Here is a 13297-nt window from a genome sequence, read left to right on the forward strand (position 1 = left end):
CAAAAGGAATGAGATCTTGCCATTTGCAACGACGTGGATGGAACTGGAGGGTATTATGTTGAGCGAAATAAGTCAAACAGAGAAACACATGTATCATATGATCTCACTGATATGAGGAATTCTTAATCTCAGGAAACAAACTGAGGGTTGCTGGAGTGGGGGGTGGGGTGGGAGGGATTGGGTGACTGGGTGATAGACACTGGGGAGGGTATGTGCTCTGGTAAGCACTGTGAATTGTGCAAGACTGTTGAATCTCAGATCTGTACCTCTGAAACAAATAATGCAATATATGTTAAGAAAAAAAAAAAAGAAGAAGAAGAAGGTAGCGGGAGGGGAAGAATGAAGCGGGGAAAATCGGAGGGGTAGACGAACCATGAGAGACGATGGACTCTGAAAAACAAACTGAGGGTTCTAGAGGGGAAGGGGGTGGGAGGATGGGTTAGCCTGGTGGTGGGTATTGAGGAGGGCACATTCTGCATGGAGCACTGGGTGTTATGCACAAACAATGAATCATGGAACACTTCATCTAAAACTAATGATGTAATGTATGGGGATTAACATAAGAATAAAAAAAAAAAAAGAAAAAAAATATATCATCTCCCTGAAACAGATAAATCATGCCGCCATGTAACATGTACACAGGGCTAAAAAGATTTTCAAACAGTATCACTGAAATTTTGAAATTAAAATGTAGGGTTCAAAAGAACATTGGATTATGTAAATTATCTGAACATTCAATTCTAAATTCCTGTCTTAGTTTAGGTTGTCCCAGAAGAGAGTCTAAAATATGAACTTGGCTGTAGGCAATTTCTTTGGGAGGTGAATCCCAGGAAGCAGAGTGGGGAGGCATGGGGAGTGAGACAGGGAAAGAAAAACCAATAATGCTATTGAGTTCATTAATGATCTGGGCAACCAAGGATCAGTTCTACTGCGGATTCTCTGAGGAACTCTGTAGAATGTGCCTCAAAATTGCTCATCTGAAGGATGTCAGGCTGGTACCTTTATTCATAATCTCCTGTTTCCCATTAGATGAGGGCTGTTGCAGGTGGCAGGAAATCCCTCACACTTCCAAGGCTTCCCTGGCATAAGGGCTGAGTAAGGTCCCTTGGCTTCAGAGAAAGCCCCAGGGCAGAATGGAGAAATGCACAGCTCAAGCTTCTGGTAGAACGTTGTCGGTATGCCTAGAACTGTTCAGTATTGCTGTAGTTGGGATCAGAGGTGAGGTGACAGCATGTGACAAAGGTATCAAACACCTGTACCTCAGATGCTAGATCACCTACAAAAGGTTTGAATACACTGAATCAGCTCATGGATGCAGATTAGTAAGGCTCTTCATAAATTCAAAGTTTTTGCTTTCATTATTATTCCTAAATTTTAAAAAGCTTTTCTGAAAATAATCTAATTTATAAAAATAATTTATATGTTAATGTAATCAATCCAATTTCCTTTCTGATTAATATTTGTATGTGTCTGTGTGTGTGTGTACTTTCAAAGAAACTACTGTTTAAACTAGGCAAAAGGATGGGGCACCTGGGTGACTCAGTTAAGTGTCTGACTCTTTGGCTCCAGTCATGATCTCAGGGTTGTGAGATTAAGCCCAATCTCAGGCTCCCCACTCAGCGTGGAGTCTGCTTGAGATTCTCTGCCTCTGCTCCTCCCCCTGCTTGTTCACTCACTCTCTCTTTCTCTCTCTCAAATAAATAAATAAGTAAATCTTTAAACTAGACAGAAGGATAAATTAGAAATTTAAAGAAGAAGAGGAAAGAGAAGGAGCCAGTGATACTAAAGGAGAGAAAGAAAAAGTATTTATGACAGGTATTTATGACAACTAATTTTCACATTGTATCAACCCTACAAAATTATTTAAATGGAAAAGTAATTTGATCAGTTTTTTTTTTATCTCAATAAAGAACAATCTGGTTTGGATTAATTTTACATTTTTCAAATGGTTGTGTCAGCATCATGAACACATTGTCTTAATCGTACTTTTTATAAAAGACCATATATCATGGTGGTTAAAATTGCTCAGGCTTTGAGGTCAGATACTTATGTTTGAATTCTCACTCTACAACTTACCAGCTGTGCAAAATGGTGACAGTGACATATTCAGTAACATATTCAGTAACTGGTACTTTAGAGTTAAATTATATTAGGTTATATAATATATATGAAGCTTTCAAAAAAGTGTCCAACTCATAATAACTGCTCAGTAACACTGGTTATTATTATTATTATTGTATATAGTCTGCAAAAATTAGGTGGTAAAAAGTCGTAACAGCAGTTTGTAATCATGTGTGTATTCATATACCATTACACTACAAAGCAATAAAGGAGAAAAAGAGCTTCTGAGTAAAATACAGACTCACTCTTTTGTAGAAGGTGTATCAATGATTTCTTTCCAAGGGGAGGTGGAGTTTCGCTTTGGTCTTCTTCCTCTGTTAAGAGTGAAGATGTTGTCTTCATTACAGTTCACCTCACATGAGCAGTTACCCATAAACAGCTTGTCTGAGGATGCCAAATGCTAAGAAAAAAGATTAGTGAGCGGAATAAGAAATGATGAATCAGGAAGCTGTAAAAAAAGCTGAAATTGGATAGGTAAGTATAATTTACATTTACTCAAGATAAAACTAAGAGGAAAAGCAAAAATTTTATGAAAATGCAATATATGAGAATGGTAAACAAGTCCATATTGGTGACACTATGTGGTCAGTGACTAGTGGAGAATAATAGAAATGCTACTACAGTCACACAAATACTTGGTGTAGCACAATCATACAAAGCAGCAAAAGCATTATACGATGACAGCATAGAGTTATGAACTGCTTAAGGGAAAGGGAAAAATATATAGCTGGTAAAAGCAGAAGAGACAAAGTAAGAGTGCATCAGTAAAAAAAAAATCTTTAAAAATTTAAAAATTCCAGTAGGAGAAAAGGCTGATCATGCAGTATCAGGCCAGCATTAGAAACTTGTATGTTCAATGGAATATTACTCAGCCATCAGAAAGGATGAATACCCACCATTTACATGGACATGGAGGGGATTATGCTAAGTGAAATAAGTCAAGCAGAGAAAGATGATTATCATATGGTTTCACTCATATGTGGAACATAAGGAATAGCCAGAGGACCACAGGGGAAGGGAGGGAAGACTGAAGGGGGGGGGAAATCAGAGAGGGAGATGAACCATGAGAGACTATGGACCCTGGGAAACAAACTGAGGGTTTCAGAGGAGAGGGGAGTGGAGGGATGAGGTAGCTGGATGATGGGTATTAAGGAAGGCATGTGATGTGATGAGAACTGGGTGTTATATGCAACTAATGAATCAATGAACACTACATCAAACACTAATGATGTACTATATGGTGGCTAACTGAACATAATAAAAAAATAGCCCCCCCCAAAAAAGAAAATTGTATGTTTGCGCCCATTAATAAATGAGTTCAATTAAATAAGTACATAAACATTGTGTAAAATAGGACAAAGTAGTATAAATGAACACAAAGTACTGGGCATACCTGTAAGAAATTAAATTTACATTCAATCTGTTATTGCACACTGCCATAATGGATCTAAGTTACCACAGGGATCTAATGCACACCAAATAGACAGTAGATATCCATTTTTAATTCTTCAAAGTCCTCTAATTTTAAAAGTGGAGTACAGAAGGATACTTACTTGAGATTCTGTAATTTCAGCTTTAAAAGAAACATTAGTTTTTAAAAGATGAAAACAAAGTTTATTTTATTTATTTTTTCCTCCAAGACATTATTTAAATTCAAATTCATTAACATATAGTGTAGCATTAGTATCAGGAGTAGAATCTAGTGATTCATCACTTATAACACCCAGTGCACATCACAAGTACCTCCTTAATGCTCATCACCCTTTTAGCCCATCCCCCCTGCCCACCTCCTCTCCAGCAACCCCGTTTGTTCTCTATAGTTAAATTAAGTTTATTTTAAATAACAACTTTAGATTAATCCCAACAGATGATTGGATTTATAATAAAGTTTAGATTAAAATAGATAAGACACACACAAAGCATATGTGAAAGGTAGATTAGTGTATCACAATAGAAAATACATTTCCCCCAGTTTTTCAAATTGGTTTCCAAGTGGTTTTTTAAACTGGGCTTTCATATCAAAACATAATGTTCTTATTACATGGGTTTTCATAATACGAATTTGAGAAAAAGTTAAATGTTTTCCTGTAAAACTAACCAATAAATTTTTAGGGAAGTCAAAGATGATTAATTCATGCTCATCTGGTCTGTTTTTCTCAATAACATTAAACGGAGTTTCAGTAATTCATGGGTTATCTGATTTCTTTCCTTTGGATAAAGTCGAATGAGAATGCTATTCAGCCTAGTATTCCTGCCATTCAGCTTTAACATGTATCAATTCAAGGCTAATCTTTTTCATCTGTACTTTCAGCCACTTCTCTTTATCGTCACTGTGATTATGTTGAAGGGAATCGCATTTCATCTGTATTTATTTCAGTAAGTTGATAGAGAACTCATTTTTTCTTTTTAAATACAACCATAATACAATTATCACACCTAAAAAAAGTAATTCCTTAATATCAACTATCTTGTCTATGTTCACATCAAAATTTGATGGACTATAATAATAAGTAAGATATCTTAGCAGATAGTGCAATAAATGGCCAAAGCAAAATCCACACAACTAATCTGAATACGTGCCTTGGTTTTTAAAACACATTTGGTAATTAATTGCACGTTGTTCTCAGATGAATTATTAACAGATGAAGTTCTTAAGTATCCAATATTATTTAATTTAAAATCTCCATTAAGCAATGTAGAAGAACTTTGACTTTACTCACCAATGAGTAAAAGTGTGTTCACTTTTCTTCTGTGAACACTCATGCTAACTTGTATTAACACATGCACACAAACTAAAAAGAGATGATGAACTTCCATGTTCATAACACAAAAGTGCATGAGGTCTTTGTAGTTATACTGCTACCTTATTTCCTATTATATAATACTTCATATGCTAATAACTATTTTATCTATGGTGACAATGAATAGGTAGGGTCTAGACTACTGTAAAAGATGGCTTTTAAATCAATCATCCTTTGACCAATTTAAAGAGTTGGCCAATTCACTTCAACTTAATTCAATAAATATCACAGAGGTATTTAGTGATACTTATTGAATATCTGTGATATTATATGTACTGTGATGTTAGCAGCCACTGAGAGAAATGGCCTACCCTCTGATCAAGCTTATAATCTAGTGTAGTAGAAAAACTGTAAAAATATCCCAAAGCAATAAATGCCCATGTGATCTATTTCTTATATTTAGGAAATGTGATATTTAAAATAATCTCTAGCAACATTTGTTTCTCATGTGGAAAATATGATTTTATTAAGAAAAAAAACGAATGAGGAGAAGTGGAAAGGTTTGCATATAGAAGGCTACTCAATTATAATCAATGGGACTAAACTGATTAACTTAGGTTTTTTTCCTCTGGATAAGGCATTCATTACTTTTCATGGTTAGCTGTTAACTGTGTTTAAGGCAGGTGAAATAATTTATAATTTTTAAAAAAATTATAATTTATAATTAAACCCGAAGTAATCAATTAAGATAAGTCTGAAACATCAAGTCAATGTTTTATTATAAGATACCTTTCTTTTTCAGAAGTTTATGATTACCACTGATGACAAAGGGAAGCCAGACCAGACAGAAAAAGGATTGGAGGGATATACACTAAGTTCAAAGAGAAAAAGTAACTGCCAATCCTAAATCCATTTAAAAATGTTCTCTCTCTCTTTAGAAAAAATATTTGTTCCAAGCTGAAAGCCCCATTATATGCAGTGGAATGGAACCTTAGCTTAGTCTCGGGTTGAGTCAAAAGTGTAAACCAGGAATTCAAAATATACATAAATACTTAACCTGAATATGGAAGGAAAGTCTCCAGTTAAGTGAAAGCTGTGCACTGAAAGGTCCCAGGAGACTCAATTACTACTCCTCATTCTCTTAGTAAATACAATTCAGGAGGGCCTTAAAAGGAAATTTTAAAAAGTCTAGATTCCCAAAGGATTTATATTATCTCATTAGATATTCACTTATTTAGGCAAATAAATGACCAAGTGATAGATATCAAATTGAATCAACAGAGGCAATTAAATAGTATAATGGTATAATATATTGTAAAATATTTTCCTACATGTGTACCATGGTCGAAATTATAAACAAAATAAAAAATAGATTTAACATAATTTTGTTCTGAACATTAATTATAAAAAAGATAGAAAATTCTTTATTTATGTATTATGTTACAGTTAAAGAATGTGCATAATATAAGCAGATACCAGTTTCTATCTTATTTCGAACTGAACTTGAACTATCTTTGGACCTAATCCAGGGAAATTATTTTTAAAACAGTGAAGAATCTTATTTTTAAAGGGACTTGAATCCTTCCCCCTTGGTTAAACTATTAGAAAAAGATACTAGAAATGTAATGTACAATAGGATGACTATGGCTAATGCTGCTGTATGATATAGAGGAATGTCGTTAAGAAAGTAAATCCTAAGAGTTCTCATCATGAGGAGAAAAAGTTTTCCCTTTCTTTTTTCTTTTTTTCTTTCTTTTCATTGTATCTATGAAAAGATGGATGTTAGCTGAACTTATTGTGATGATCATTTCACTATATATGTGAGTGAAATCATAATGGCTTGTACACCTTAAAATTAGGCAGTGATGTACATCAAATATTTCTCACTAAAAAGTTTTTATATGTTTGAGTTGGATCAACAATCCATGAACTCACACATGTATATAAAAGGATCAACAGAGACGGTCAAATATGTAGCTGCAAAGTATCATATTAGTGTTTGCTCAATAAGGATAGAATTTTTGATGTAATGTGGCACCCAACATACTGCTAACATTCATTGTGAAAGTACTATCACTTAAATAACATAACAATTTAAACATTTTCTATGATTACAGTAGCCATTTTCTAATTAAAATATATTAAATATTAATATCATTTAATAATATTAGCATTATTAAATATTAGCTAATTTATAATATTTCAGTCTGATGTGTTTTGGTGAGGTGTTGCATTAATCATCAGTTCTTGCTGAGACCTTTTTTCTATTCTGTCGGCAACTATTTTATTGCTTCCAAGAACTTCAATTCCTAATCCCACTTTTAATATATTGAAAAGGCCAAATATAATAAAAGCATTACACTGAAAAAAAATGTTGTTTTCTCAAAGAAATTCTATATTTGCAACAAATTGGGAAGTCCCCCCTACCTTTAATATGTAAGTATAGATTATGGCCTTAGATTATAAACCATTAAAGGATTATAAAAGGTTATCGCCTAATTTTAGCACAAATAAGAGAAATTTAGAAGCAAAAAATCCTAACAAATCATTCTCCATGTTTCTTCTTGTCCTTTTTTTCAGATGCATAAATTTTACACAACTATAATCATACCATTACATACCATTACATACCTTTCATTGAAAGGTATGTAATAAGCAATTATCAATGTTGTATAATAAATATTTTCAGTGGATGTATTCCACTGAATTGGTGTGCTTTAATTTAACTGTTGCCATTAAAAAGAAAAAGGCAAGGGTGTCCATATTTAAAATGCTTAGAAGAGTATCTGGTATATCCAGTTAAGTTCTGCATTAGTGTTGGCTTTCATTATTGTCATTATTATTGTTATCACTGCAATTGTTCTTAAAGTACTGAAAAAAATAAAACTTAAAAAGAATATATGAGATATAAAAATATTCAAATTGAATGGATACATATACAGTTAACCTTGAACAATGAGGTTAGGGGTGCTGACCCCCCTGTGCAGTTGAAAATCTGCATATAACATTTTTTTCATTTTCCAAATTTTTATTTAAATTCCAGTTGGTTAACATACAGTATAATAGTAGTTTCAGGCATAGAACTTAGTGATTCATCACTTACATACAATATCCAGTGCTAATCACAACAAGTGCCCTCCTTAATTTTTTTTGAGTAGGCTCCATACCCAAAGTGGGGCTTGAACTCATAACCCTGAGATCATGGGTCATATGCTCTACTGACTGAGCCAGCCAGGTGCCCCAACTGCCCTCCTTAATCTCCATCACCTATTTCACCTATCCCTCTACCCACCTCCCCTTTGGTAACCCTCAGTTTGTTCTTTGTAGTTAAGAGTCTATTTCTTGGTTTGCCTCTCTTCCCCCACCCCTCTCCATGTTCATTTGTTTTGTTTCTTAAATTTCACATATGAGTGAAATCATATATTATTTGTCTTTCTCTGACTCACTTATTACGTGTATAACTTTTGACTCCCTAAAAACTTAACTACTAATAGCCCACTGCTGACTGGAAGCCTTACTGATAACATAAAGTCAATTAACACACATTTTATATGTTATATTTATTATATACTCAATTATTACAATAAAGCAACCTAGAGCAAAGAAAATGTTATTAAGAAAATCATAAAGAAGAGTAAATACATTCACAGTACTGTACTGTATTTTAAAAAAATCTGTATACAAAAGACCCATGCAGTTCAAACCCATCTTGTTCAAGGGTCACCTGTATATTCTTGTGAAATCCAAGAGAATCAACAAAAAAGGTACCAGAAATAAAAAATAACTTTTGTAAGTTAGAGCTATAAAATCAATTTATAAAAAATCAGAACTTTTATGAAAACAATAACTTGTTAGAAAACATAATGTAAGAAAATTATAAAGTATAGCTAATACTTAGTAAACATTTGTTAAGTGCCAGGCACTGTTGCAAATACCTTAAATTTATCATATTTATTCATTACCTCTTCAAAACTACCTTATTCATCAAATCTAAGACAACATCTACTGTAGGATACATAATTTCAAAGATGTTAAAATATGGAAAACATGTGCTTTATGATCAGTAAAATTCAGTATTATCATCCCTAGTTTATTTTATTATTTTTAGCAATTTTATTTATTTTAGAGGGAGAGAGAGAGAGAGAGCACATGTGCACGAGTGGGGGGTAGGGGCAGAGGGACAGGGAGAGAGAGAGTCTCAAGTAGACTCCACACTGAGTGCAGAGCCCGACAGGGGGCTTGATCCCACCTGAGATCATGGCCTGAGCTGAAATCAAGAGTCGGATGCTCAATCGACTGTGCCACCCACGTGCCCCATATTATCCCTATTTTAAAGAAGGGGAAATTGGGACAAGAGAGATCACAAAATTTGTTCAAGGGTGGTCAACGTGAAGGTGGAAGGCAGCCTGATTCACTTTCTATTTCTGGGGACACATAAATCAAACCTTTTTCTAAATTAACCTTGTATCCAGAAACTTTACAAAACTTAGCATTAATTCTAAGAAGTTCGTAGATTTGTTTTACATTTTCTATTTATAGTTATAATCTGCGAATAATAATACTTTTATTTCTTCCTTTCCCTAACATACATTTATTTATTTTTCTTGCCTTCTCCACTGGTTGAACAGAAGTGATGATTTCAGGCATCCTTATTGTGTCTTTAAACTCAAATGAAAAGATTTCATCAGTTCACAATGAAGAATGATGTTTGCTGCATTTTTGCAATGGTTATATGTTTTTGTCTTTGTTATTCTGTTAATATGGTGAATTCATTGACTGATTTCCAGTTGTTAAATCAGCCCTGCATCTTTAGAATAACCCAATTTGGTCATGATGCAGTATTCATTTTATATCTCACAGGTTCAATTTGATAATGTTTTATGAGGGATTTAAAAATCTGTGTTCTTTGTTTCAGAGGTACAGGTCTGTGATTCAACAGTCTTACACAATTCACAGCACTCACCATAGCACATACCCTCCCCAACGTCTATCACCTAGCCACCCCATCCCTCCCACCCCCCACCACTCCAGCAACCCTCAGTTTGTTTCCTGAGATTAAGAATTCCTCATATCAGTGAGATCATATGATACACGTCTTTCTTTGATTGACTTATTTCGCTTAGCATAATACCCTCTAGTTCCATCCACGTCATTGCAAATGGCAAGATTTCATTTTTTTGATGGCTGGATAATATTCCATTGTATATATATACCACATCTTCTTTATCCATTCATCTGTTGATGGACATCTTGGCTCTTTCCATAGTTTGGCTATTGTGGACATTGCTGCTATAAACATTGGGGTGCACGTACCCCCTCGGATCACTACATTTGTATCTTTGGGGTAAATACCCAGTAGTGCAATTGCTGGGTCATAGGGTAGCTCTATTTTCAACTTTTTGAGAAACCTCCATACTGTTTTCCAGAGTGGCGGCACCAGCTTGCATTCCCACCAACAGTGTAGGAGGGTTCCCCTTTCTCTGCATCCTCGCCAACATCTGTAGTTTCCTGACTTGTTAATTTTAGCCATTCTGACTGGTGTGAGGTGGTATCTCATTGAGGTTTTGATTTGGATTTCCCTGATGCTGAGCGATGCTGAGTACTTTTTCATGTGTCTGTTGGCCGTTTGGATGTCTTCTTTGGAAAAATGTCTGTTCATGTCTTCTGCCCATTTCTTGATGAGAGACTATGGACTCTGAGAAACAAACTGAGGGTTCTAGAGGGGAGGGGGGTGGGGGGATGGGTTAGCCTGGTGATGGGTATTAAAGAGGACACATATTGAATGGAGCACTGGGTGTTATACGCAAACAATGAATAATGGAACAGTACATCAAAAACTAATGATGTAATGTATGGTGATTAACATAACAATAAAATTAAATTTAAAAAACTGTTCTTAAAATTTCTTAATAAAATTAAAAAAAAATTTTAAAAATTTCTTAATAAATTTAATTATCAGATTTTATTATTTCCACGTATATTTTTTAAAAATATTAGAATCATGAATCAAAGGTAAATATAGATTGAACATATATCAAATATCAGTAAAGACTGACTTTAGTCACTGAGTAAAGCTTGTCCAACGCAATCTGAGAGAAGATACGCTAATGAAAGAACTCTGGAATAAGATGGGGATAGAGATGCAAAAATGGCTAATATCCTACAGGGGAATAAAATTCTAACTTTTGGGGTTATTTGTTCTATGTCACGGAAATCATTCACATCCCTACTGGACAAAAATCTATATGTCAATTAGTAACTTCACAGATTCTAGGCCTTAATCAGTAAATTTTAAGTGAAATAAAGTCCATCGCCTAGAGAATTAAATATTATTGTTCAACAACACTCCAGAATAACACTAAAAGGACATGTGTCATCCATTCCAAAACATTTTCAACAGAAATGTCAGTTATACTTAACAGTAATCTACCTTATAATAACCTCATAAAATGAGTCTCTGATGTTTTTTTGAAAAGTTTATATAGAATTGGCAAATTTTCCCTTACATGCTTGGAAAAATTTACAAATGAAGCCATTTAGACCTGGAAATGTGTGGTTTTTAGTAATACATTTAGTTTATCTAGTATAAAAGACTATTCAGATTTGGTGTATTTTTCTGGTGTCAAAGTTTTTTTTTTTTTAGAATTTTTCCAATTCATCTAGGTTTTCAAGTTTACTAGTATGAAGTGATTGGCAATATCCTCTTTTTTTCCTTTTAACATCTGAATGAACCATAATGATGTCTTCCTTTTAAGATTCCTGGTACTGTTTACAGTTGACCCTTGAACAACATGGCGGGGGGGGGGGGGGGCTAGAAGCACCAATCCCTTGTGCAGTTGAAAATCCACATATAACTTTTGACTCTCCCAAAACTTAACTACCAATAAACAGTCATTTAACACATATTTTGTACATTATATGTATTATATACTGTATTCTTACAATAAAGTAAAATACAGCAAAGGAAATGTTATTAAGAAAATCATATGGAAGAGAAAATACATTTATAGTATTGCACTGTACTTATGGAAAAAAATAAAATCCATGTTCAAGTGGACCCGTGCAGTTCAAACCTGTGTTGTTCAAGGGTCAGCTATATTGATGCCTTTGCTTTTTTTTCAGTGTTGCCAGGTAGTAATCAAATTTAGTCATTTCCAAGAATGAACTATTGGCTCTGGTGACCTCTTTATTATATGTTTATATTCTATTTAATTTTTAAAAAAAACTTTATTCTTTTTGTTTCTTTGGGTTAAATTGATATTTTTTATCTAACTTCTTATGATGATTGCTTAGCTCATTGATTTTCAGCCAACCTTCTTATCTAATATATATATAGAATATATATATATTTGAAACTATAAATTTCATTAAAAATTATTGCTTTAATGTTATTTCACAATTTTGATATGTCAAAATTTTCTTTAGCAATTTGTTAAGGAAATTATTAAGTTCCTTTGGGATTTTTTCTTTGTGTCATGGATTACTTAGAAATTTATTGTTAATTTCCACATATATGAAGATTTTTCAATCTCTCCTTTTTTTTTAAAGATTTTTATTTATTTGAGAGAGAGAGAGAGAGAGAGTGCATGAGCAGGGAGGAGGTGCATGAGCAGGGAGGAGGGGCAGAGGGAGAGGGAGAAGGAGGCTCCCTGCTGAGCAGGGAGCACAGTGCAGGACTTGATCCCAGAACCCTGGGATCATGACCTGAGCCAAAGGCAGACACTTAACCGACTGAGCCACCCAGGCACCCCTCCATCTCTCTTTTTTTTATTTGGTTAAAAACATGCAACATAAAATTTACTATCTTACCATTTTTAAATGTACAGTACAGCCCTGTTAACTATATGCATATTGTTGTGCAACAGATCTCTAGAGCTTTTTTATCTTGCAATACTGATATACACTGAGTATATACTCACTGAACAAATACTCATTTCCCTCTCCCGCCCAGCCCCTGGCAACCTGTATTATACTCACTGTTTCTAAGAGTTTGAATACTTTAGATACCTCAAATAAGTGGAATCACGAAACCATTCTCTTTTTGTGATTGGCTTATTTCACACAGTATAATAACCTAAAGATTCACCTATGTTGTTGCATATGACAGGACTTCCTTCTTTTTTAAGGTTGAATAATATTCCAATGTATGTATATATCACTTTTTGTTATCCATTCCTCTGTCAATGAACATTTAGGTTGTTGCCACATCTCAACTATTATGAATAATGCTACAATGAGTGTGAAAGTACATATTTCTCTTTAAGACCCTAATTTCAATTCTTTTGGATAAAGACCCAGAAGTAGGTTTGCTGGGTCATGTGGTAGTTCTACTTTTAATTTTTTGAGGAACCTCTGTACTGCTTTAATTATACAATAGCTGCATCATTTTACATCCCTACCAAAAGTGCACAAGTGTTCCAATTTCTCCACATCCT

Source organism: Neomonachus schauinslandi, chromosome 9, assembly GCF_002201575.2.
Source record: "Neomonachus schauinslandi chromosome 9, ASM220157v2, whole genome shotgun sequence".
Classification (NCBI taxonomy): Eukaryota; Metazoa; Chordata; class Mammalia; order Carnivora; family Phocidae; genus Neomonachus; species Neomonachus schauinslandi.